Raw genomic sequence first — 27,935 nt, 5'->3', positions numbered from 1 at the left:
GCTGATCTCACGGCTTCATAACTTTTCTAATCTTTCACCGGTGGTGCGCTTGGAGAAGGGGGGGGTGAGTAGTCGCAAGCCCAGTGAATACAAGCCCAGTCTTTCCAATCTTTCCTCATATGACACTCGCCATCCCTGGGATTAACCTCGTGAACATACGATGCACTGCCTCATTAGCAAGGATTTCCTTCCTCAAATTAGGGGACCAAAGCTGCACACAATACTCCAGATGTGGTACTGTTTGGGGGGCTGTAGATAACTCCCACTTTTTTTTACCTTTGCATTCATATCTAATTTATGGTGCTTGACGAGACATCGTGAAAGCTTGTAGATTTTATCTGAACAATTTCACCTTCATCGTCATTAAGTCTAAATCTGGCAGCAGTTTACCTGATGGCACTACATAAGTACCCTCCCTGGATGGACTGCAGGAGTTTAAGAAGGTGGCTCATTACCACCTTAAGAGGCAACTTGGGATGGCTACTAAATGTTAGCCATACCAGTGATCCCTAGAGCCTAGAAAATGCTTGAAGAAATAAAAACTCGGAATGATAACTGGACTGCTACCTGTTTGTTCACAATAAGAATCCAATGGTTCTTTATTATCACATGTACCGAGGTGCGGTTAAATTCTTTTTTTTTTTTGCATACAGTTCAGTAAATTATTACTATACTGAAGCACAGTATAGTAATACTGTAATACTGTACCAGATTAAGTACAAAGTGTATAGAAATTGTCCACTATTTCAAGACCATATTCAAGAGTCGCCAGGTTTTGGCATAATTTTCAAAGTCCAAGCTGCAGCTGGCCATTAAGGCCTATTGCAGACATTGCCTTGATTCGGATCGGTCAGTGAACTGTTGTCCATCTCTGTGCCAGGCCACCATTTTGTGTTCTGGGGAAGCCCCCCGTGGCCAACCTTGAGGATGCAGAAGGTAAGATCACAGCTCCTCTTACTAGCCCTTTTGTTCTTGTGTCCTTTGTCACGGACTTCCTCCACCCTCCTCTCCAGTTCTCCGGTCCTCAGGGATGAGCAAGGGCTGGGCTCAGCGGCTTCCCTCTTCATGCACTGATTTGTTTTGTCTACAGTGTTATTTGTCTGTGTGTGTCGTCCCTGGTACACTCCCGTGCTGTGCCTTTGTCTATTTGAAGCTGAGTGAAAGCATGTAATGGAAAAAGGAAGGAGAGAGTGGGGGGGGGGGTGAGGGGGAGGGGGAGGGGGGGTGATAAAACTGTGTCAAAGATGCAGCCATGAAACAAATGGAAAATTATTTTGCAAGTCTTAACAGATCAAAGTAGTGTTTGGAGGAAAGCGAGGGAGAGTGATAGTTGAATACGATCAGCAGATGGGAAAAAATGTTCTGAGATCCAGGAAAGAAAAAATTAAGCTGGAAGGGAAAGGAGAATAAAAAATACAAATAAAGAAATTAAATGCTGCTTGAAAAGGCAGATCAAAGGTGGCAGAATCAGTGGGGTCTGTTCAACAGGGAGGAAGTAATTACAACCAGAGACTGCAGACCAGTCAAGCACTTGATAAGAGCAGGAAGAGTGGAGTGCAGGGGAATGGTGGAAACAGCCAAGTGCTGGAGACTCGGGGTCAAAGTCACCGAGACCCTAAAACAGGGAGGAGGTATAAGGTCAGGTCAGCAATGAAGGAGCAGGATAAGATAGTGCAAGGTGACTGGAGGTGGAATGAAGGGTAAGTCAAAGGCAAGGTTTAGTGTTCAGGGAATAGAACATTGAGACAGAGTTAGGCAGCACAGAATAACCACAACTCGTACCTGCCAACCATAAAGATAACCATGCTAATCCCGTTTGCCTATATTAGGCCCATATCCCAATGCTATCTGAATGCCTTTTAAATATTGTGATTGGATCTACCTCTTCCATTCAACCACCAGTTCAGTGAAAAAACTGATATGCAGATCTCCTTTACCCCAACCCCCCCCCCCCCCCCCCCCCCCCCCCTCACATCTCAAGCATATGACCCCTGGTTTAAAATTCCCCAGTCCAGGAAAAAGATTATGACTATCCATCCTATCTATGCCCCTGATAATTTTATAAATCTCTAAAAGGTCACCTCTCAGCCCCATACATTCCAGTGATAATAAACCCAGCCTATCCATTCTCTCTTTACAAGTAAAGCACTCTGTTCCAGTCAACATCCAGGTGAAGCTCTTCTGCACAATCTCTAATGTTAATGTTCTTCCTGTAGTGTGGCATACTGATTTATCCAATAGTCTCAGTGAGGCCTTACCAATGTTTTGTACATTAGTTTGGGTGTCAGTGGTTATGGGCAGAAGGCAGGAGAATGGGGTCTAGAGGGAAAGATAGATCACCCATGATTGAATGGCAGAGTAGCCTTGATGGGCTGAATAACCTAATTCTTCTCCTATCACCTATGAATTTCTGAACTTACGCCCTAATATTTGAGACCAAACTATTGCATGGACCTTGATGAAAATCTTTACCAAAGTCCTTGTAAACAATGTCTACTGTCCTGCCCACATCAATTACCCCAAGTTAAAGTTAGTTAGTATAGGGGGGTTGCACGTAAGGTCACCGGGTCAAAGGGCTTGACGCACGGAGCCGCTCAATCCATCTGGAGGACATCGCAGCTTCCGGTATATGTTGTTAATACACGAAACGCGTACTTTCCTACCTGTTAAAAACCGCCAAAATGGTTAATTATTGCGCTTTAAATAATTGTGGAAATTGGGGTAACCGTGAGAGACATCTATCCTACTTCAGAATTCCAAAGGTGAAGAGAAATGAAGGTAAAGAGAAGCGAGAGCTGAAGGGACAACAACAGCTAAAGTGCTTGGCGAACATTGGCCGTGCAGATATCGAGATTGAAAATATTGGGAATTATCACGTTTGCTCACTGCATTTCATCAACAGTAAGGCATTATTTGTGTTTTTTCTTGATTCGTTTAATATCTAAAAAGTTTCAGAAGTGATAAATCGGGCTGTAAAATATTTAAATCGTCCATGGTTCTGAAGTGGGTTTTTACATGCAAAAATATTTTTTTTGCCGATTTCCATAATTATTAACAGTGCATAAATTGACCATTTCAGCGGGTTTTAACGGGCTCGCTACGCTGGAAACAATGGTCTGTGCTTACCTCCAGTTCATCGCGTGTACTCCAGTTGGCGTAGCGTAGCAACCGTATGGGTCACGGGTCGTGACCCGACTGCCGTGCAACCTCCCTATATTATATTTGTATGAAATTAATGGAAAAAAGTAGAAAGAAAATGTAGAAAAGTAAAATGATTGTTCGTTTATTTATCCAATTATTATCAAACTTTTCAACTTCTCTTCAATACCATTTTTCCTCTTTGACCATTAGAAGGCCATTCCCCATGATCAAAAACACGGCAATAGTGAGTGGCTGCTCTTAAAAGAGTTAAAACAGCCTTTTATGATCCCTTCCCCATAATATCTATCTGTTCCATTGCTTTGAAGGTCATTACCTTCAGAGCTGAAAGTCTCCTGTCAATCACTGCTATTTCAAAGGGACTCACGGAAATACTGATCTTTATTAGTCCCGGTGCACAGCGGAGTGCACTAATGAAGCAAGGAAGCTCACCAGTCGGGGAGGCTCCAGGTGCCGCACAAGGCAGTGGGCGGGCTGCCCGGAGATGGACTGTCGTAATCGGAGCTGTGAGAAAAGCAGGGTCGGGAGTGAGAGTGGAAGCAAAGTTGTCTATGACTGGAGATCTAGTGAGGCAATGGGTCCTGATATGATTGGCAGGAGGGAGTAAGGAGAAGCTTGGGGCTGAGTGCAGGAGGTCAGGGGCCGTGGAAGAGGCCACAATGAGTGGGCGGAGACCAAAGGTAGCCCTGTAATGCTGTCAACTCCTGCTGACTTGATCCCACCTCCCCTTTATTATGAAACATTTGCACAGTCCTCAATAGTGAGAGCTCAATGAATTTAGCTATATTTATGATATTTCTTGCCTTTCTTGTGTGGAATACTCAGATGCCCCAAAATGGGTCACTATGAAATGTCAACTGGTCATGTGCCCTTGATTAGGGACATTCTCTTTATGCCCCATCATCTTATTTTAACATGCAATGGGAGACCAACATTGAGACCATTACATAAGTTCATGTGATAGGAGCAGAATTAGGTCATTCAGCCCGTCGTCTACTCCGTCATTCAATCATGTTGCATATTTAACCATGATTATGCTTATTTGAGGTGGATTTTAATATCTTTAACAATTTACTAACTTCTCATTGATCACTCTTGGTATTTAAAAAAAATCCTGCACTACAACACAAAATATTTTCCAGCTGGGTCCAGATGCCATCTCTGTGCAGAAAGCAAATGAGATTGAGACGATCTGAATGATATCTGAATGAGTTTAAGATAGTGAAAGGAAAAGGAACATTGCCCCCACTAAAACAATAAACAGATGAGCAGCGAAACAAATGTGCAAGTAACCCCACTGCTGGTATGCAGCTGCAGAATGTGTAACATAAACAAAATAGCTCATTGTTGCTGGTGGGGAAATTCCTTACAGAGAAAGAAATGTGTTGAGCTGCTGAAATGCTAAAGGTATAGATTATTTGAGTTGTTACTGAAATGATTCCCAGTTGATATATGGATATATTATGATGTTATTTTGTACTGCCGATATAAACTGGTAACATCCCTCACAAGCCACATTTGTCCGCTGCACACTACACAAAGAGTTATTTTCATTTCAACATGTTAATTTGGCTTATTGTGTTTATCACTATCTGTGATTTTCTAAGAACCTTTCTTTCCCTCTAATGTCCTATGGAATGTGAAGTAATGTGGTAACTGAGACTATATAAAAATTAAATCTTTGCATTTTCTCTAGTTTTATTTTAGCAGTGATTTTAGCATTCTACTTTTACTGGGCACTGTTAAGTGAACAAATGAACCTGTGGAATTGTAACTGCTGTTTTGCTCACGCCTGTTTAGTTGTGGACTTCCAAGGTTGTGCTGTTGCCTGGTTACACAAATCAATTTACGTGATGTGGTTTGAAACCCTAACCCCTCTCTCTTTCCCGTGCTTCCCGCCTCACCCCCTATTCCGGCCAGCACACATTTCTCCCACCATGTCCCACCCACACAGTTAAAGGCTGCTTATCATTTGTTATCCTAAACCCACACTGGAAAAGAAACATAAATGCCAAATGAAAGAAATGTCAATGGAGGCATCGAGATGGGCAATTAATGTGCAATTAAAGCTGTCACCATAACTTGTCAAATCAAGCTACCAAGTCAAGAACAGAAAAAGCAATTAATTCTTAAATTATTTTGCTGTATGTTATTCATAAATAAAAATGCACAGGCACAATATTGCAAATTATGGAGAATACCTAGTGTTTTAAGCCTGTTACTGATGCACTGACACATCTTACACTTCTGTAAAGAAAATACAAGATAGTCAAATTATGTTGTGCCTCTATTCAAGAACGGCTGAATAGAAAAAAACCTGGGAATGAGAGACCAGTAAGCCTAACAACGGTGTCAGCAAAGTTACTAGAGAAGATACTGAGGGATAAAATGTACATGCTTTTGGAAAGACAGGGGTTAATCAGGGATAGAGAGCATGGCTTTGTGTGTGAGAGATCATATCTCAGAAATCTAATTTTGAAGAAATAACTAAGAAGATTGACAAGGGCAGAGCCATAGACATAGTCTATATGGACTTCAGCAAAGCTTTAGATAATATTCCGCATGATAGGCTGCTCTGGAAAGTTAGGTCACATGGGATAGGCAACGTTTCTCCAGGGTTTTCGGCGATGTGCCCTTTCGGTTATCTGGCTTTTCGGCGTCATTTCCATTCGGTTGTTTGGTTTCCACTTCTTTGCTTCGGCTTCTTGTCCTTCGACGCCATGTCCGCACACAGATGGTGGAAGGCTGTGTTTTGGACTGTTAGTCTGTGGCTAGTGGTGTGTCTCAGGGTTTGATATAGGGCTATTGCTGTTCATGGTTCATATCAACAATTTGGATGAGAAAGTAGAAGACAAGATTATTATGTTTGCAGATGATACTAAAGTGGGTTGTGTCATAGATAACACAGATAGTTATCTAAAATTACAGCAGGATTATGATCAGTTGGACAAATGGACTGAGGAATGGTTAACGGAGTTTAATGCAGATAAGTGCGTGGTGTTGCATTTGGGAAGTCAAAGCAGGGCAGGATCTTCGTAGTGAATGGCAGCACTGGGGAGTTTTGTAGAACAGAGGAATCCAGGAGTGCAGGTACATACAGTAGTTCCTTGAAAACTGTGTCACGGGTAGATAGAGTGGTCAAAAGGCTTTTGGTGCATTACTCTTCATTGGTCAGGGTATTGAGTCTTTTAGGTACACAAAAATGCTGGAGAAACTCAGAGGGTGCAGCAGCATCTATGGAGCGAAGGAAATAGGCAACGTTTTGGGCTGAAACCCTTCTTCAGATTGAAGAAGGGTTTCAGGGGGTGGGGAGAAGAAAGGAAAAAGGAGGAGGAGGAGGAGCCCGAGGGCTGAGGGAGAGATAGGAAGGGGATGAGACAGAAGGGCTAACAAAATTGGGAGAATTCAATGTTCTTGCCCACAGCATTAGGGGAATCATGAAACAGAGGACATAGGTTTAAGGTGAGAGGGGAAAGAATTTATAGGAACCTGAGGGGCAACAGAAGGACAGGCATTCAGTCCGATAAATAACCTTCCACTACTACCTTCCGCTTCCTACCATGAAGCCAATCCTATATCCAGTTAGCTCCCTGGATCCCATGTGACCAAGCTTTCCAGAGCAGGCTATCATGCGGATTATTATCAAAAGCTTTACTGAAGTCCATATAGACTATGTCTATGGCTCTGCCCTTGTCAATCTTCTTAGTTATTCCTTCAAAATCAGATTTCTGAGTTTTGATGTCTCACACACAAAGCCATGCTCTCTATCCCTGATTAACCCCTGTCATTCCAAAAGCATGTACATTTTATACCTCAGGATCTTCTCTAGTAACTTTGCTGACACCGTTGTTAGGCTTACTGGTCTCTCATCCCCAGTTTTTTTTTCTTTGCAGCCGTTCTTAAATAGAGGCACAACTTGATTTGACCATCTTGTATTTTCTTTACAGAAGTGTAAGATGTGTCAGTGCATCAGTAACAGGCTTAAAACACTAGGTATTCTCCATTGTTTGCAATATTGTGCCTGTGCATTTTTATTTATGAATAACATACAGCTAATTAATTTAAGAATTAATTGTTTTTTCTGTTCTTGACTTGGTAGCTTGATTTGACAAGTTATGGTGACAGCTTTAATTGTACACATTAATTGCCCATCTCGGGGCTCCATTGACATTTCTTTCACTTGGTATTTATGTCTCTTTTCCAGTGTGGGTTGAGGATAACAAATGAGAAGCAGCCTTTAACTGTGGGGGTGGGACATGGTGGGAGAAATGTGTGCGTTCCAGGATGGGGGGTGGGGCGGGAGGCACGGGAAAGAGAGAGGGGTTACGGTTTCAAACCACATCATGTAAATTGAGTGGTGTAACCAGGCAACAGCACAACCTTAGTAGTCCACAACTAAACAGGCGTGAGCAAAACAGCAGTCACAATTCTACAGGTTAATTTGTTCACTTAACAGTGCCCAGTAAAAGTAAAATGTTAAAATCACTGCTAAAATAAAACTCGAGAAAATGCAGAGATTTCAAGTTTTTGTATAGTCTCTGTTTCCACATTGATCACTTCACATTCCATCTATATAACTAAAAGTATCATCTTGACCACTTCCTGTCTGTGCTGTATCTTGATTTTAGAAAAAAAACGCAGGACTATAAAACCCCGGATGCCTGGATGCGAATCATTTACTCTGGAAGTTCGTGAGGGAGAGTCCACAACTGTGATTCTAAGCCGTGAATCAAATGAACTGTGAGTCTGCAATGTACATGCAATAAATGATTTGTTAGCCCTTAATGACAATGCAATGAGTAGTTTGGCAATTTGGTGGCCTGCACTCTGCTTCAAATGCTATGAGATTGAATTTGGTGGCCTGCACTCTGCTTGAAATGCTATGAAATTGAATTTGATGGCCTGCACTCGGCTTGAAACGCTATGAAATTGAATTTGGTAGCCTGCACTCTGCTTGAAATGCTATGAAATTGAATTTGGTGGCCTGCACGCTGCTTGGAATGGAATTTCAAGGAATAGTCGTGAGTGAACTGCCAGCCCACCAGCCCTGAGTGGCTGATCTGCCAGCCCACCAGCCCTGAGTGACTGAGCTGCCAGCCCACTAGCCCTGAGTGATTGAACTGCCAGCCCACCAGCCCTGAGTGACTGAGCTGCCAGCCCACCAGCCCTGAGTGACTGAGCTGCCAGCCCACCAGGCCTGAGTGACTGAGCTGCCAGCCCACCAGGCCTGAGTGACTGAGCTGCCAGCCCGTCCATTCGACCCACAATGTCCATACTAGCCCTCTTGAAACCAGTCCCTTCAGCCCACAACACCCATATTAGCACTCCAGAAAGACCCCCACCCCACTGGCCACCAATTGGTGAAGAGGTGGAATATAGCGTTGGGGGACCAGCCCTCCCGTGTGAACATGGGACCCAACGGGTCCCACTTAGTCTAGTAGTACATTAGAGGGAAAGAAAGCTTCTTAGAAAATCAAGGATATTGATAAACACAATAAGCCAAATTAATATGTTGAAATGAAAATAACTCTTTGTGTAGTGTGCTGCGGACAAATGTGGCTTGTGAGGGATGTTACCAGTTTATATCGGCAGTACAAAATAACATCATAATATATCCATATATCAACTGGGAATCATTTCAGTAACAACTCAAATAATCTATACATTTAGCATTTCAGCAGCTCAACACATTTCTTTCTCTGTAAGGAATTTCCCCACCAGCAACAATGAGCTATTTTGTTTATGTTACACATTCTGCAGCTGCATACCAGCAGTGGGGTACTTGCACATTTGGTTCGCTGCTCATCTGTTTATTGTTTTAGTGGGGGCAATGTTCCTTTACCTTTCACTGTCTTAAGCTCATTCAGATCATTCAGATCGTCTCAATCTCATTTGCTTTCTGCACAGAGATGGCATCTGGACCCAGTTGGAAAATATTTTGTGTGTAGTGCAGGATTTCTTTAACTACCAAGAGTGATCAATGTTAAATCAGTAAATGTTTAAAGATATTCAAACCCACCTCAAATAAGCATAGTCGTGGTTAAATATGCAACATGATTGAATGGCGCAGTAGACGGCGGGCCGAATGGCCTAATTCTGCTCCTATCACTTATGAACTTATGCAATGGTCTCAATGTTGCATATTGGTCTCCCATTACATGTTAAAATAAGATGATGGGGTATAAAGTGAATGTCCCTAATCAAGGGCACATGACCAGTTGACATTTCATAGTGACCCATTTTGGAGCATCTGAGTATTCCACACAAGAAAGGCAAGAAATGTCATAAATATAACTAAATCCATTGAGTCACTATTGAGGACTGTGTGAATGTTTCACAATGAAGGGGCTGAGATCCTGTCATTGGGCTCAGCCTGAGCATCTGCAAACTGGCTGGAGAACGTGTCCATTCTTTCTACCATCTTACTTGCACCCTCTCACTGCCTCTCCACAACTATCCTCACTCATAGAGGTCAACTTGAGTTTGACTTTTGCCCATTTATAGCTGTAAAATGAAATAAAACAGCTGCTGAAAATCTGATGTGTTCTGTTGTGATTTAACTTGAGTAGCCAATGCACCTATTGGTAATGAGCAAGGAATTTGTTAGTCTTTCTCAGCTTCTGCTGTAATTTCACCTTTACCTTTCTTGATGCCGGTTTCTCAATCTTTCTGCTAATTATTGTTAGCAGAAGACAGAAACAGCCATTTCCCAGGTAATCTAAGAGACCCTCAGTTGAAACGCTGGTCTGGGAAGCACTTTTCTTTTCGCCTTCAGGCAGTTTGGCCACTTAGGTTATTTTAAAGGGTACTGACGGCAGAACGGTTTTTATTAGGGTATTTTTGTCAGTTCCCTTGAGGCTGAAGGAAGTAATAATTGGTGAAGAGAAACATAAATGCATCTCTCCCAAGCATGGATATCTGGGAATTGCAATATGGGACACTTTGCAGACAACCTGTACTCAGACTTTTGTTTAAGAAGGAACTGCAGAGGCTGGAAAATCGAAGGTAGACAAAAATGCTGGAGAAACTCAGCGGGTGATGCAGCATCTATGGAGCGAAGGAAATAGGCAAAGTTTTGGGTCGAAGCCCTTCTTCAGACTGTGAAGTGAATATTTGGTGAAGTTGATTGAGAGCACATCCAGCTCATGGCATGAAATGTTTTTCAGAAAACCTAAGAGACCAAATGAGACCTTGATGGGTCACAACTGCAAGCTAGCACTGTTGACAGTGCAGACTGTCCAGGTACCGTAGCGGAATGTGGGGCTGGCTCATGTGTTCTCACAAAATCACAATCTCCCGACTTTGAATTGAAAGTGCTATCTGGAGGAAATGCACAGTGGAGGAAATGAGCTGAAAGGAGGCCAAATAGGAGGAGAAAAGAATGTTGCAATTCATTACAGCCTCTGGCACCTACAGGGCATGGAGGCCAAAATAGCTGTGGGTCAGTTAATGGAGAATAAACTACTTTAAAAAGGCAGTAAGACAATACTCTTTTCTCTTGCAACAAGGCACGGACCCCACATCTACAGAGAGCACTGCATCAATAATGCAGTTAACATTTTACCATCCCCATTGTCTTTGCTTCCAGTTTCTCCAGCCCATCAAAGATGAAAACATTGGTCAATCTGTTGTTGGGCAGCTAACTGATGCTGTGTTTGTTCAAATTATTTTCTCTGTTAGCAACACAGAACAGCAGGAAGGACTCTGGGATTCCCACAAATTGCAGGTCATCCTAAGTCACTACTTGATGGTTTTATCTCTATTAATATCCAACATGCGATAGATCACGTGCACTGCCTCCTACAGGTATGTGCCTGTATTGTGAGATGAGGTGTACATCTAGGCTTCAGCCCTGGAGCTGCCCATTACCTTAAAGTTAACAGTCAGTTCACTCATTAGTATCTACACAAGGTATAGGACTCATTTACCCTTGGCACTAGTGTGCAGGAGGTGCTGGAACCAAGAACAGCTTGGAGTCTTTCAGTCCTTGTGCATTTACCAACACTCTCATCAATCAGGAAACAAGCATTGTTAATGGAATGGTAAAGGCTGGAAAGTTCCATTCTCCATCTCAGTAATAATTTTATATAACTTTAACTCTCATCTCTGCTTCCACTCATTTAAAGAATGCAACCCAGGTTTATCCAATTTTTGTGAAAACTAAAATTTACCACTGGGAAAATCCTCATAAATCTCCCCTCCACTCAACAGTGCGATCACTTCCTGCCTGTTTTGTGCTGACCAGACTATACAACTGCACAAGTAGTGTACACCTCCAGTGGACCTCCACCACAATGCAAGCTGCAACCAAACCTCACCTTTGTGTAGCTCTAGTACAACCAATAGGTAAAAATTATAAATTGGCCCTAGTGTGTGGGATAATGTTAGTCCAAGGGGATCGCTGGTCGGTATAGACTGGGTGGGCCGAAGGGCCTGTTTCCATGCTTTGTATCTAAATTAAACTAAACTAAAATAGTAGGAAAAAACTCCTGAAACTACTGGAAATCTCAAATAAATCAGATTATATTTCACTTAAGCATAATTACCTTCATAGTATTCAGATAAAGATAAAGAGCAACCTCACCAAAGTATCAGAATTATATTCCCTGCCCTCTATTCCAGCATCTGGAAGGCTATTTTGCAGGAATGTCTCAAAAGGAAAGGATGAACAAGTTAACTATTTTTTTTCTACATAGTAAGTAGTTGAATCAATTAAATAATGACATTTAATTACATTTATTTGTCATTGTAATTAATTACAATTATTGGCAGCTTTGCCTTTAACCGTAAAGATCCTTAGTTTGGAAATCCTCCCTGCATAACTCTCTTCTTTATCTGTCTCACTTATTCTTTCACTCTTTTTACCCCCCTTCTGATTACTCTCTTGGCAATTTGCTGTTGAAAATCACACAGCTCAGGAGACTGAACTTGTTTGGCTGAAATTGGCTGTGCCTGCCGCTTTGAAAGAGCTATCTAATTGGTCCCACTCCTTTGTTCATTCATTCTTATCAATTTGCTTTTCAATAACAAATTCCATTTTGAAAATTATTTATTGAATCTGCTGCTTCCAACCTTTCTGGCAACAAATTCAAGATTATGAAAACATACAAGCCAAAATAATCCCTTTCCGCTGCTTAACAGGTCTCTTGGCAATAGAAATTGTTTCTTCTTATGTTGTTATATTAAAACCCTTCATAACTTTGAAGACCAGCATTAAATTTTCTCTTAACCCTCTTTCCTCAAAGGAGAATACTTTTAACTGCTGTTGAACATTACAGAAGATGCTTATCCTTGGAATCACTTTAATAAAAACATAAATCTTGATAAACTTTGAAATATTTTGAGGAAACACTTGCATTTATATTATGACTGCAAGTTCCACATATTTTTATAGAAAAACACATTGATTTTTGTCTTAAAGTATAGTCAGTGTTTTAATGTAGGAAACACAGCATTAAATTTGCACACCGAAAATTCCCATAAACACCAGTTTTAACATGCCTAGGACCAAATAATACCCTGAATGTTTTGAAAATGGCTTGTCTCACTCTGTCATGCCTAAGGTGAATATTCATAACAGGTTTGTATTGAGCAGCCTGAACTTGCTGAAGGCAAACCTAGATTTTAAACGGAAAGGTCCTGTAGCTACAGCGATCCACCCAGCAAAAGAGTTTTTTTCTTCAATACTTTTGTGTTACTGTTCAGAGGCAAGTAGCAAAGATAGAGTTACATAAAACACCCCTTCTTGAAAGTCGTCAACATGCAGTCCAATAATGCATCAAGTTAAAGCTACACGCTGAACACTTCTTAAAGGTGGGATCGCATTATAAATATTTCTGAATATCCCTAATTGCTTCAAGGCTTCTGAAAATCCCTGAAGAATTCAAGGGCGCTGAAAAGTTTTTTTAATTGCTCAAATGATGTAACAAAATAAAAAGTAATTATGCAGAATTACTTAACAATAAATTTAATTTGCCTTATTTTGACCGTCCTTCCTTGCAGTTATTCCTGTTCATTCAAATGAATGTGGTTGCAGATCTAGCTGAATGGGAGTTCTGAGGAGTTCAGGAAATCTGTGATCCACTGTTGAACAAGTGGAGACCGGTGTCATACAGCAGCCAGTGGTCTGCTGATGGGGCTAAGCGAGCAACCTGGAGGCTGTCAACGTCCCCAGAGCTTTGGGCATTGCAGGCACCTATAAAGGTAACATCTGAGATTCACCAGCAAATTCCTTCTTTTCATTGACTGAATGATGAATCAGGGATAGCACACATGCTGTTTTTTCAGTGTGGTAAGTAGTACCTTGTGGTCCTATAAGGTGACCTGAGAGAGCAGATAGGGGATTTGATAAATGATTAATATGACAACTACAGTTTACAGGAGCCTGAAAACTGTAATGTCCAGGTTCAGGAACAGTTTCTTCACTACAGTCATCAGGCTATTAAACACGACAACATATAAGCTCTGAACTACAACAGACTATTATTATTATTGCATTTTATTTTGTTTATTTAATGAGTATGTGTGCATGTGTATGTATACGCACTGAACTTTTTTTCTCCCGTTATGTACTATGTTTACATATTCTGTTGTGCTGCAGCAAGCAAGAATTTAATTGTCCTATCGGGGACACATGACAATAAAACACTCTTGACTCTTGACTAGCATATCATCTGTTGATTCTACGATATCTAAGTATATGGTGGATTTTTTGTACTTGTTTTTTTGTTGAAATGTCTATTATAGATTCTTAAGTTTAATTCTCGATAATAAAATCAATCCTGTTTTGTTCATTCTGCATGAACCAAAAGTTGAATACCAAAACTGACCACAATTTTAAACTGCGTGGTTCTTTAAGACTACATTACTTTCTCTGCCAAGTGATCTCTTCCCCTCTCCTATCCTGCACATTGTCCCCTGCTGCATCTTTATGACTTTTACTGCTGGCAACTGCTTCAATTACATTTGAACTGTTTTCCAGAGTACCAAATTAAAATATAGATAGTGACAGAGATAAGAGTAGAGACATAGAACTTTGTCTCTTTCACTTCTGGGTCTCTGGCATGAAAGACATGGATGTTCAAAGTCATTATTCTGCCAACATTACAAGATACAATTTATTTATCATTTGGACCCCCTTGAGGTCCAAACGAAATGACGTTTCTGCAGCTATACATTACAAACAAATAGACACAAGACACAACATAATTTACATAAACATCCATCACATTGCTGTGATGGAAGGCCAAAAAAACTTATCTCTCCACTGCACTCCCCCCCCCGATGTCAGAGTCAAAGTCAAAGCCCCCGGCTGGCGATGGCGATTGTCCCGCGGCCATTAAAGCCACGCCGGGTGATGCAAGGTTGCACATCGGGTCTTGATGTTAGAGCTCGCAGAGTCCGCAGAGTCCCGCGGCCATTCCAAGCCGCGCGGGGCGGTGATGTAAGGCCCCGCTCCAGGAGCTCTTTGACCCCGCAACTCGGGCGGGAGAAGTCGCCGTTGCGGAGGCCCTGAAAAGCGGTCTCCCTCCAGGGACCCGCGGGCTCCCGGTGCCGCCGTCCGCCAGACCCGCAGTTGCAGCCTCCGAATCTCCGGAGGTCGGGCTGCAGCAGCGCTCCTCCACCGCTCCACCCGCTCCGGACTCGGCCAGCTCCGCGACGGTGAGGTGAGTCGTCGGCACCAGAGCCCCCGGTCTTCTCCTGTTGGAGGCCGCTCCTCGTTGCAGCCCCAACGACAACGGAGACCCGACAAAGAAAAGGTCGGGTCTCCCATGCAGGGAGAGATTTAAAAGTTACCCCCTCCCTCCCACCCACCCCACCCACACCCCCCCCCCCCCCCCCCACACACACACCCCCCCACAAAAAATAACAAAAACTACATAAAAACATAGACAAAAAATAATAAAAACGCAGACGGGCTTCAGAGGCCGCTGCTGACGAGAGTCGCGCCGCCTACCGACTACCGACATTACATTATATATTACTGTCATGGCAAAGTTTGCATATAGTTTATATTTTCTCTCCCTTCAGCTTGCATTCTATCCTACCCTCTTCCCTTATCCCCAGACAATCCATCCCTTCATTCTTCCACTGCAGGATTCTCAGAAATCCCATTTCCTGGCTACACGTTATCCTGACTTCGCACTTGCCCTGGTCCCTGGGCCCACATATCTGAAAGCCTCAACACCAGCCTGCTACTTGTTTCATTGTTCTTCAGTAACTGGCTGTGGACTGCTGCAAATCATTACATTAATTCTAGAATTTCTCTTAGTGTTGCTGATTAAAAGATGTCACAGAATATTACTTACATCTTAACTAGTAATTTAAATGCTCCAAAAGCAGGCCCTCCGGCATTTACGTGCATGAAGCTAAAGCTAAATTATATGCTGTTATTCAGACAAATCTGCTACCAGTTGAGCAAAGCAGTTGTGGGCTATCAATTAGTATGTTCTGGGAGCAAAACACATTCTGTCACTTTGCACCATTTTTCTCAAATGTCCGCTGATTTTCTGTTAATTGGAAGAATCCCTTAATGGGAGATTTATTTTGAAAATTCACCTCTTTTGTTTTGTTTAAAAAGTCAGGGTCATAAATTTAAAGGACATATAATAATAATAATAATAATAATAATAATAATAATAATAATAATAATAATTATTATTATTATAATAATATATTTTATTATCATTGCACATAATAATAATATATTTTATTGTCATTGCACATAAGTGCAACGAGATTTGGGTATGCAGCTTCCATCCGACATCATAACTTAAGTAACTACTAAAATTTAGGTTTAGATACCCTGAGAACATGGTTTGTACAAAGAACATTACAACAGTAAAATAGTCAAAACAGACTAAAGTGCAGATGTGTCTGTGCGACGTGACCATCCGAGGGAGACAGTCCGTGGGGGTGGGGGGCACTCAGCAGGGCCGGTTCAGAGCAGCTATAGCTCTGGGAAAGAAGCTGTTCCTGAGTCTGGAGGTGCGGGCGTAGAAGACCTTGTAACGTCTGCCGGAAGGAAGGAACAGTCCATTACAAGGGTGTGAGGAGTCTTTGTGAATGCTGACGGCCTTCCTGAGGCACCGTGTGCGGCAGATACCCTCCAAGGCTGGTAAACCAAAAGGTATAAAGCGATGCCTACTGCTTTATGATATAAAGATAGGTGGGTGAACAAATTACAAGAAGGACATAAAGAGTCTAAAAGGGAAGATGAAACGTTAAATGATATAACAGGTAGATGGAACGCATGTAATGTTGGGAAAATGTAAAATTATTGACAGAAAGGAAGAATTTACTACTTAAATGTAGTGAGATTAGAAAATGCTGCAATGCAAAAGGATCTGGAGGTCATAGCATGTGAAACATAAAGTTAGCATAGAGTTCCAGGATGTAATTAGAAAGGCTAATGGAATGTTAGATAACGTTTTGATGCAAGTTTAGTGAGCATGAGTGAAATGGCACCATCAGTATTGCATTCTCCATCAGTATTGCAGACCTCCATTGTTAAGGAATGGTATTAAAGGAGCAATGCAGGGAGGTTTCATCAGGTTGATTCATGGGTTTAAGGAGTTGATGTACGACAGGAATTGGAGCAGTATGGCTTATACTAATTGGATTTTAAAATAATGTGAAGTGTTCTCATTTAAACATGTAGGATTCTGGGAAAGGTCAACAGGTGGATGTGATGAGTATCCAGAAGTATAGAGGTGGGTTCACAAAAGTGCGCATCCATTTAGGTCAAAGATGAGCAGGAATTATTTTACCTCAGAATGTCATATATCTCTATCAGAGAGAACTGTGAAGGCAGAATCATTGAATATATTTACGGTGGAAATTGCCAAACACCCAAGTACAAGGGATCTAGGATGAGAATGGGAAAGTGGGGTTGAGGTGAAGTATGGGTCAGCTATGATCTTCCTAAAGAGCAGAACAGGCTCAATGGACTGAGTGGCCTACTCCTGATCCTGTTTTTTCTGTTTATGCCTGACACCGTTAATGCTGTTTCTCTGTGCCTTTCATCAGTCTGGACCACCACCCACCAGCTTTTGGTTTGAATATGCAACTTTATAAAATAATGTTTAGTTTGGTTTGTTTTGTTTAGTTTCGAGATGCAACATGGAAACCGACCCTTCGGCCAACCGAGTCTGCACCGACCAGCAATCCCGCACGCTGTCCTACACACACTAGGGACAACTTACAATGTTACCGAGCCAATTAGCCTTCAAACCTGTATGTCTTTGGAGCGTGGGAGGAAACCAGAGCACCCGGAGCAAACCCACGCGGTCACGGGGAGAAAGCATACGCTCCGTACAGAGAGCACCTGTAGTCAGGATGAAGTCCAGGTCTCTGCCGCTTTAAGGCAGCAACTCTACTGCTGCGCCACCGTGCCGCAGATCCATGTCTTTATGACTCTCATGTCCAGTCACATGTTCAGCAGATGTCTGTTATAAAAATGAATTGAATGATGCTGCATTTTCAGCAAAAAGCCAGGCTGAAAAAGTGACGTATATCAGTATAATGGCTAAAACACTGCAATCAGTTCCATCCCACAACCATGTCTCATCACAGGAAAATATTGAATAAGGTTAAAATGTTATACCTGATCCTTATTGTTTTAAAATCATATCTATCAGACTAATTATATTAAATTATTATTATTGTTTGAAAAAACATAACAATTAAAAGTAAAATGCTTCTAAAAGCCCATTAGGATGCATCAAAGTAATTTCATATTTGCATTGTATAGTTGGCTAGCCTGGTTTTAATTGAAAATTCTGGTTTCGATTTCAATTGCTTATATAAACATTTTGTTGATTGTTATTTTGGAGCTCCACTTTTATCTGAGGTTTTGTATTTCAACTGGGTATTGAATTGATATTCTAGCAGCCTGATTTTTTTAAATCTCTGTGGAAATAAATACTACTGTACATGTGAAAGAATGCTTTTCTTAAGAAAATCTTATAAAAAGGAGGCAGCTGGCCTGCAGGCTTTATCTTTAATTATCTCATGTTTCCCTTTGGTTCCTTTTGCAATGTCTAACTTGCTAGCAAAATAAACCCAATAAGTGAAAGATTCAAGTCGCAAACCTATTAAATAACTTAGTTGGTAAATGAATTCCCGATAGGCAATGAAACTCAAGAAACAAACAGTATCTGCTGGTCATTAATCTGGGCTGTGTTAGCTATTCATACTAACGGTGACAAGACTGATGCAACAGTTCAAACATTCCTAAGCTGAGGAATGAAACCAGGGTTAGGGATATTATATAACGACACCAGCTGGAAAAACTTGTTATGCAGATTTAAAGTTATGATTGGACTAATTAGAATTGCAACTCATTTAGTCATAGTCATAGGGTAGCGTGGAAACAGACCCCTCGGCCCAACTTGCCCACACTGGCCAACATGTCCCATCTATACTCGTCCCACCTGTCTGCGTTTGGCCCATATCCCTCTAAACCTATCATCTCCATGTACCTGTCTAAATGTTTCTCAAATATTGTGATAATATCTGCCTTAACTGCCTCCTCTGGCAGCTCATTCCATATGCCCACCACCCTTTGTGTGAAAAAGTTACCCCTCATCTTTTCCCCTCTTGTCCTTGATTCCCCTACTCTGGGCAAGAGACTCTGTGTGTCTACCTGATCTATTCCTCTCATGATATTGTACACCTCCATAAGTTCACCCCTCATCCTCCTGCGCTCCAAGGAAACTCCTTCCACAAGTAAGCTATGGTCTGCCTTTAAGGTCAAGTCAAGTCAAGTCACTTTTATTTCTATAGCACATTTAAAAAACAACTCTCATTGACCAAAGTGCTTTACATTGGTGGAGGTACTAACGTTATACAACATTGGTTCATAGATTAAGTACATACATAAATAAATACATATAACCCTCCCTCAGAGGACGTCAAGAAAGGCTTGAGAGTAAAGATGAGTTTTAAGTCTGTACTTAAAAGAGTCGATGGAGGGGGCATTTCTGATGGGAAGAGGGATGCTGTTCCACAGTCTAGGAGCTGCAACTGCAAAGACCGCAGGATGTTGAGTAACCCCAAGTCGGCCGATCTGAGGGACCTGGAGGTGGTGTGGTGGGTAAGCAGATTTTTGATGTAGGTGGGGGCAAGCCCGTTAAGGGCTTTGTAGACATAAAGAAGGATCTTGAAACGGCACAGGGAGCCAGTGGAGAGAGGCCAGAATCGGGGTGATGTGGTCTCTTTTTCGGGAGCCCATCAGGAGTATCGCTGCGGCATTTTGGACCAGTTGCAGGTGGGACAGGGAAGATTGGCTGATGCCAGTGTAGAGGGAGTTGCAGTAATCGTGGCGGAAGAAGATAAATGTGTGGATGATCTTTTTGAGGTCATCAAACTGGAGGAATGGTTTTATTTTAGCTATCGTCCGAAGCTGGAGGAAGATAGCTTTTACCACAGCTTTGACTTGTTTGTCAAATTTCAATGCTGAGTCAAATATCATGCCAATGTTTTTGACGTGAGGTTTAAGTAATGGGCTAAGGCTTCCAAGGCTGTCTGCTATCATTTTGATTGAGTCCGAGGGGCCGAGAAGGATGACCTCAGACTTACTCTCGTTTAGTAAGGGACTGAAAGCTCACAGCAAATGCATTATATGCTTCCTGGTGATATCAAGAAGGGGGGTGGGGGTGGAGACAGTAAAAAATCATTTATTTATTTTAAAAGTACCTTAGTTTTTATTGTTTTCTCATCAGTCATTGTCATTGATTACTGGAAATCCTGCACCACCTAAAGCATTAATCCTATCAACGTCATGTGGACACGTTTAAAGTACAAACAAGATGTTTCCATCATATGCGTGACTGTTGCATGGTCATGAACTATGCTTTCCTCCCAATGTGGAGAAAACTTTAGAAGCGATATGGAGAATTTCCATAATTAATTTCACTTGAGTTACACTGTACCCTTTTTAACCTATCTGCTTATTATAGGAGCATTAAATTCCCGACTATTTCATCTATGGTAAACCACCGTATATTGTCCACATATAGCTTCATTAAATTCTTTCTCTCTCTTATTGGACTACATGGTATTCCCAGTATGGTGATAACTCCATTAATATTTCATCATTAGCTCCAGACAAAATACACAAAGTACCAATAATAAAGCCATTTATTTTACAGTTGTCTCCATGTCATTTATTGATAAGATCACTATCTCTCTTTCCTGTTTCTGAAATGTTTGTGCCTGCAGGTACTGAATTACCTGGATTATTCTGGGTTGAAACCCTTCATTAAGAGAGGGAATGGATAGGTGACATTTTGGGGTCAGGACTCTTTGTCAGGCTGGTAATAGTAAGGGTGGAATGCTGGAAAGAAAAAGTGTTGGCGGGACATAGCCTGGCAAGTGATAGGTGGATGGACACAGGTGCGGGGAGATACAAGGAATTGCAGATGCTAATTTACCAAAAAAGACACAAATTGCAGGAGCAACAGCGTGTCAGGCAGCATCTCTGGAGAACATGGATAGCTGACGTTTTGGGTCGGGACCCTTTGACCTTGCTGACCTGTGTGTGCTGGGGGGGGGGGGGGGGGGGGGGGGGGGGGGGGGGGAAGCTGGAAGAGGGGGGGGGGGACTGGGCAAAGTTCGGTGATAGGTAGATCCAGGTAAGGGGGTTGATAGGCAGATGGTTATAGAAAGGTCAGAGACGGAAAAACAAAAAGTGTAAGATAGGAATACAAGAGGTGAAAATTGTGATGCTAGAGGAAAGAATGTTGACAGATTGATTGGCAGGTTTGATTAGCAGATGGACGTAGTAAATGTAAATGGCTAGAGATGAAAAGAAAACTAAATGGTGCCATTTAAGGAAAGAAGAGAAGTGAAATGTAAAGCTAGAGGTGGAAGGGGAAGGCGGGAGATAAATTCCTCTTCCACTTCTAGCTTTACATTTCAATTCTCTTCTTTCCTTATCTGGCACCTTTTTGTGATAGTGGCAGAGTCGTGCACAGTGGGAGGGTGTGGGGGAAAGGGGGGCAAGAAAGAGGGGGAGTGGGGGCAAAATTGGAGAATTCAGTGTTCATAACAAGCGGTTATAAGCAGGGCTGCCAACATTGGGTGAGAGTTGGCAGCCCTGAGTTGAGTGCCTCCCCCTCCTCCCCCGTCCCCTCCCATGATACGGAGCTTCTGCATTTCTCAGCTTGATATTGTGCAATCTGGTGCATTCTGCAGCGAGTCTTTTAACTTACACTTGAATGCAATATGTATGCTTTAAATTAGATTAGCTATGAATAAGGTTAGGCTGAATTACATTCCTAATTACATTCCACAGTAGAGCCAGGCTCTGATAAACAGGTGCAGCACATGAATTATCTTAGTGTATTCATGTATGGAAATCAGATTATAATTAAACACTTGGCCCATGTTGACCAACCTGGGCCTCACTGCACACCTGGTACTACACCTGACCCTGACTCCAGTTGCATACCTTCTTTCATTCCTGACCCTGAGTCCAGCCTTACACCTGGCCCCCTATTCTACTCTGATCATAGCTGCTTACCTGCTTAGGTTCCCAGTGCTGAACACTCCCATTGTCCCAGCTTTGACTGCACACCTAGTACTATTCCAGACCTTGACTCTGAATGCACACTTGGCCTTGCTCCTAGCCACTCTGCACTGAAAATATATCTGACCCACACATAAAGCCCCATATCTGACCCCCTGGACATAACCTATTACGTTCAAGTCCACAGGTGCTTATTTAATGCGGTAATCTTTTATGGGGCACTTCACGGACCAAATTGTCTATAACAAAATGTGCTACATCCATTGGCTTCCTTGTTAACATGCTAGTTACTTTATCAAATAAGTAATCAATTGGTTGAACACAATTTTTCATCCATAAAATTATACTCACTCACCTGTATAAGTATTCTGTTACCATTTCTTTCACTTTCCTAACAAACTGTCCTGAAGTTATTTTCATCCCCAATATGTTCAGTATTTTGCTGCCTTCCTCTCAGCTGGGACTTTTTTGAAATGCAAAGTCTAATAACAATATATATTTAAGCAATAATATTCTATTTAATGTGATCTTGAGAGTACATAATATTTCATGCGGTATTCATAACACAACAATGATAAAAAGATCTTTGTTTTGATTGCACCTACCAACATGCATATAATATATCTATCATTATATTAGTTAATATGTACCGAGGGCAATTTTTTGTTCGAATGCTCCCCATTCACAATTAATTTTACATTGAAGTGATTGAAATCCAAGTGAAGTTTAAATGGCATCAGAAAAATAAAACCTCCGGATGGATGATATTCATTACGTGGTTGGTTGGAGTCAGTATCAGCACAATGACTATATCAAACTTTGAATTTTCAGATGTCCTGGTTCAAGCTAAAACTAAAGACATATAATAACCTCCTCACCAATTCCCTTGCAAGTATCTCTGTCACTCCCTTAAAATATATCCCTTCTTTGAACAAGCTCTTAAACATCTCATCTGAATCCGTTTCCATCTGACTACACTCCTTGAGAATGTTCATCTATGTGTTCAGTTAAAAAAAAAAACAAGATTGGGGACATTTCTATTCAACCTGTCAAAGGAATTTTGGGGGTGGGGGGTTAGAAATAGTCAGTGAGGTAAACAAACATAATAGTTGAGTGGCAAATGACAATAGTGCTACCTTCCCAATATTTAACTGAAGGAAATAATGCTTTATCGGGGCTGTATGTTGTGACAGAGAGTCTGACACCTTGCATGTCATTTTAATATTGCACTTATTCCACCCCCCTGGATATTCCAGATTAATAAATTAAGGTTTTGTCAACTAATTACAAATCAATAACATTAGCCAAATCGAAACACGAAGCGCTGAGCATTGGGATCCAGACATCACGGACAACCTCCCTCAGTTCCCCGCTCACATCCGGCAGTGATCTCTGTCTGAACCAGGGGCCATGAGCGTTTTTGAAAGTGGTGGGGCTGAGCGATCACTGATCACTGGCCTTGGGGGTACCCGGGCTCCACTCCAACGGTAGGAACTTTTTGAAATTGATGTATTAAAATCATGTTTTAGTACTATGTAGAAGTATGATTTCAATGTTTTTTGTTTGAAGCATTTTTAAGGTAACTTTTTAAGGGGCAACCTTTTCCACACAATGGGGGGTGGATGTATGGAACAAGCTGCCACAGGAGGTAGTTGAGGCACGGGCTATCCCAACATTTAAGAAACAGTAAGACTGATACATGGATAGGACAGGTTTGGAGGGATATAGACCAAAAGCAGGTAGTGTAGCTGGGACATGTTGGCGGGTGTGGGCAAGTTGGGCCGAAGGGCCTGTTTACACACTGGATCGTTCTATGACTACATTATACCTCCACCATGCATGAATGCTTCAAAAATCAAGTGGTCGAGTTTTATTGCCATAAACTCAAGCATAGAAACATAGAAAATAAGTGCAGGAATAGGCCATTTGGCCCTTCGAGCCAGCACTGCCATTCAATATGATCATGGCTGTTCATCTAAAATCAGTACCTCTTTCCTGTTTTTTCCCCATATCCCTTGATTTTGCTAGCCCCAAGAGCTACATGTAACTCTCTCTTGAAAACATCCAGTGAATTGGCCACCACTGCCTTCTGAGGCAGAGAATTCCACAGATTCACAACTCTCTGGGTGAAGAAAGTTTGTCCTCATCTCAGTCCTAAATGGCCTACCCCTTATTCTTAAGCTGTGGCCCCTGCTTCTGAACTCCCCCAACACCGGGGATATTTTTCCTGCAGTTACAGTAAGTGGAAATCTGGCAGGCAAGCAGGATGCTTTCTCCAACCACCCCCATTTGTTGGCCACTGTCTTCCACCGCTTCTACCCAGTGCTTGGTACCTACTTCCAGCAGCCACTGGTTGTCCTCCAGGATGCACCGAGCCACAGCCTGGTCCATGCTGGTCACCAGGGCGAATTCAGCACAGAGACTCTCACGGCAGCGGCGCGATGCTTCCGACGCCTCCGACGGCCTGGGACTCTTGCACTGAGACTGCTCCATGGCCAGCCGGAAAACACTTGCCAGCCCCGGCTCCCCGTCCGCATCTGCCACCGCCGCTGTTTCTGCTTCCATCCCTCCCTCCGCCCCGGCTCTCCAACACCCATGACCAGGTTGCTCAGAGCACAACAGCGTCTTGTACAAAGCCGGAGTTATTGAAACATGTCTAGCCAAAAAAGTGATGGGGACTGCAGCCTGCCCAGTTCCTCTCTTCTCCCGCTCACCGGCCTCGCTCATGTCAGTCGCTTCCCGCAAATCCTTAAATTCCAACTGTCGCCGGGAGCAGCACATGGCCTTACTTGCTGCGCTGGGTGACACTCATTCATTGCCCGACCTGTCTCTTTCAATGTAAATCTGCACGGGGACATGGTTTGGAGGTGTGTGACAGTTCGGTCAAGCGAGAATAACAGAATAAGAATGCTGCTGTCTTGTCACAGACGCGCACACAAGCAGTTGATATCAGTTTTGAAATTCTCATTGATCACAAAATTTCTCACGACAGAGCGTGAGAAATTTGTGATCAGCGTGAGAGCGGGAGAATTGGGCGAAATGCGTGAGCCTCACACTCAATGCGTGAGAGTTGGCAGCTCTGAGTTATAATTACCCAAGTGGGATATGAGGTGCTGTTCCTCCAGCTTGCATGTGGCCTCACTTTGGCAATAGAGGAGACCCAGGACAGATAAATCAGTATGGGAATAGGAGTTAAAATGATTAGCAATCAGGAGATTCAGTGGGCTTTCTCTGATTGAATGCATGTATTCATCAAAACAATCATCTAGTCTACATTTAATGGAGGCCATATCAGGAGCACCAAATGCAGTAGATGAGGTTTGAAGAGGTGTATGTGAAGGGCTTCACCTAGAAGGGCTTCTGCAATCCCCAGATGGAGGTGAGAGAAGGTTTAGGAATAGGTGTTGCTGAGGAAAGTACCTAGGATGGGGATGGTTTGGGTGGGAAACAATTAGTGAACTAAGAAGTTGTGGTGTGTGTGGTCTCTGTGGAAATTGGAAAGGTGGGGGAATTGGAAGATATGACTGGTGGTGGGATTATATTGAAGGAGCCGGAAATATCGTTGAATGTTATATTGGATACAGTGGCTGGTGGGGTGAAAGGTGAAGACCAGGAGAACTTCTATCGTTCCGTCTGAGGGCGGGTGGAGGGGTGATTAAACACAGGTATGAACAAGATGCAAGAGATAGGGGAAGGCAGCTATCTTGGAAGGATGTAAGACTAGCAATATAGAGTGAGGTAGGATGAAGCTTAAGAGGAATTTGAAAAAAGGATGAGAATGTCAAAATTGCATTTTTTTTAGCTGGGCACTAGCATGGATCAGCATGCACAGGACATGGTGGGAATCCTGACATTGTAGCTGTGTCATAAATGGCATCAAGGGAAGCTGGCCAGGAATCGATTAGGAGTGAAGTAGTGAGGAAATGGGAAATAGTGTTGTCAAAGGAATGAATGTTGAATGGTTATGGAACTGCAAATAAGTGGTTGTGGCCCTTTGCTTATCTTGAGAATGAATACGGCATTAACATTGTCCTAATCTAGTCCAGAATCTAAAAGGTTGCACAGACAGGATAAGGGGCCACAGTGGCACAGTGGTAGAGTTGCTGCATTGCAGCGACAGAGACCCAGGTTCGATCCTGACTAGGAGTGCTATCTGTACGGAAGTCCTAGGTTCCCCCGATGTGGGTTTTCTCCAGGTACTCCGGTCTTCACCCACACTCCAAAGACAAAGAGGTTTGTAGGTTAATGGCCTTCTGTAAATTGTAAATTGTCCCTGATGTGTAGGATGGTGCTAGTATATGAGGTGATCGCTGATCGTTGCGGACTTGGTGGGGCGAAGGGCCTGTTTCAACACTGTATCTCTAAAGTCTAAAGCTTCAGTGACCAGGACATAAACCTTGTGGCAAGAACTGAAGGCATTAGCCTGCTCTTCTAGCTACTAGTATTTTGGAAGAGGAAGGAAAGATATCTTTAACAGGTAGGGGAGATGTTTTTTACCTTTTACATTGTGTGCTGTACATAATGTTGCAGTATGTTTGGTAGGAACTACAAATGAAACGTCCTTTACATATTCTTCAGGTAAAACACACATATTATGGGCTTTTGTGTTATGTATGTAGAATTCTGCCACCTTGTGTTCAATGTGACTTATTACATGTGAAGGTGGCATATCGTCAACATAGAAATTCAAAAGTCCAGAAACCTGTTGAAAAGCTTTATCCTGGCAGAAAAGAGCAAGATAGTGAGATAGAAATTTTAAAAGCAATCAAGTAATCCACTTTCTTGATCAAAAAATATACTACCTTGTTCCAAGAGGTCAAATCAATTATACAGCAACAGAAGATAGACACAAAGTGCTGGAGTAACTCAGCAGGACAGGCAGCTTCACTAGATACAAAGAATGGGTGATGTTTTGGGTCGAGACTTTGACCCGCCGAGTTAGTCCAGCACTTTGTGTCCATCTTCAGTATAAACCAGTATCTGCACTTCCATGCTACACCTACAGCAACAGCTCTTTAAGAGAACACTTGATATTCTTGGTATCAAAATACATTGGTATTGTTTATCCCTGACATCCTCATTCACCAGAGTATGTTTTATTCTATCTCCAAAACATATTGCATTGATATGAATAGATGAGTCATGGAGGCCAAGAACAACCAAGTACAATGCACTAACATGGCTGTATAGTGCTTTTAACAGAACCACGCAAGGATGAATTCTTCTGCAAAAATTATACTTTTAAAGAGGCATAGACCTCTTCGGAGAAAATGCAAAATATATATATTGAAATGTCAAGGCAATGCAAATAGCTTTGCAAATCTATTCTCTTTTACTGACTCTGTATTCAATGCTTCAGTTCACTCAAATGACCAGATTCAGATCAGCAAGATAGCAGTGACTACTGATAATGCTGTTTTGCATGTGATATACATTGATGTCCCAAGTATCTCTCTTACCAGGCCATAGTAATAGCAACATGGCTCGGGACCTACAGTTTAGAATTTTTTCCAGTTCAATGGACATCAAAATCAGAATGATGATGCTTTTTTTTGGTTAAAACTATGGGCATCTGCAATGTTCGTCAGGTTGCTGATTCTTGATGTATTACCAAAGTCATAAACACGTCAACCAACATGGCCAAAAATTATTTAATGTGATTGATGGAATCTTGGTGGAGATGATGGGTGCTATATGTGGGAGAAAAAAATAGGATTTGTCAAAATGGTACCTGATGGTTTTAACAGATGGCATCTGATGGTGTTGCAGAAAAAGTGACCCTAATGGCTTATTTCTGTGCTATTTGAATCCATGACTCCACTGCCTTGCTACTTTCACCACAAACCCTACAACTGCAATGAGAAAAGGCAGTGACAATTCTGCAAAGCTCCCCGCCCCTCCCCCACACTGGTCCTCTTGCTAATTTCACCATTTGTATTTCTTCGTTATCACCTTGTCCCCAGTCAACAATGGATCATTGTGGCCTTCACCTTTCCTTCGTCCTTAATGCAGACTTTCCTTTGTTCTGGACCTTCTCATACCTCTGGTTTCCCCCTCCCTCACTCGCAGTCTGATGAAGGGTCTTGACCCAAAACATCACCTATTCCTTTTCTCCAGAGAAGCTGCCTGACCTGCTGAGTTACTACAGTATTTTGTGTCTATCTTCTGCTAAGCTACTCATTTGACTGGGTTCAACTGCTTCCTTGTTGCCATTTTGTAATCCTCTGCACAATATACTCTTTAA

The 27,935-nt window shown here is 42.2% G+C and overlaps 2 long non-coding RNA genes across 4 annotated transcripts in view; one reads left to right on the top strand and one right to left on the bottom strand.

Moving 5' to 3' along the window:
* LOC129711968 (uncharacterized) overlaps nt 1-19,313 on the top strand; it is a 35,377-nt gene extending 16,064 nt beyond the window's left edge. Inside the window, exons 1-4 of one of the 3 annotated variants that reach the window (XR_008725975.1) lie at nt 7,500-7,594; nt 7,788-7,899; nt 13,162-13,362; nt 17,267-19,313. This is a non-coding gene — a long non-coding RNA (uncharacterized LOC129711968). Of the gene's footprint in view, nt 1-7,486; nt 7,900-13,161; nt 13,451-17,266 lie in introns of those variants that run through there. The other 2 variants (XR_008725976.1, XR_008725973.1) reach the window with 2 other exon arrangements.
* Nucleotides 227-3,829, bottom strand: LOC129711976 (uncharacterized). Its single transcript, XR_008725977.1, has 3 exons — nt 3,592-3,829; nt 3,127-3,211; nt 227-1,153 (listed from the first exon to the last, which is right to left on the bottom strand). It is a non-coding gene; the product is annotated as an uncharacterized LOC129711976 (long non-coding RNA).
* Nucleotides 19,314-27,935: the final 8,622 nt, after the last annotated feature.

This window comes from Leucoraja erinacea, chromosome 2 (genome assembly GCF_028641065.1).
Source record: "Leucoraja erinacea ecotype New England chromosome 2, Leri_hhj_1, whole genome shotgun sequence".
Classification (NCBI taxonomy): domain Eukaryota; kingdom Metazoa; phylum Chordata; class Chondrichthyes; order Rajiformes; family Rajidae; genus Leucoraja; species Leucoraja erinaceus.
This window is presented reverse-complemented; position numbering and strand designations above follow the sequence as displayed.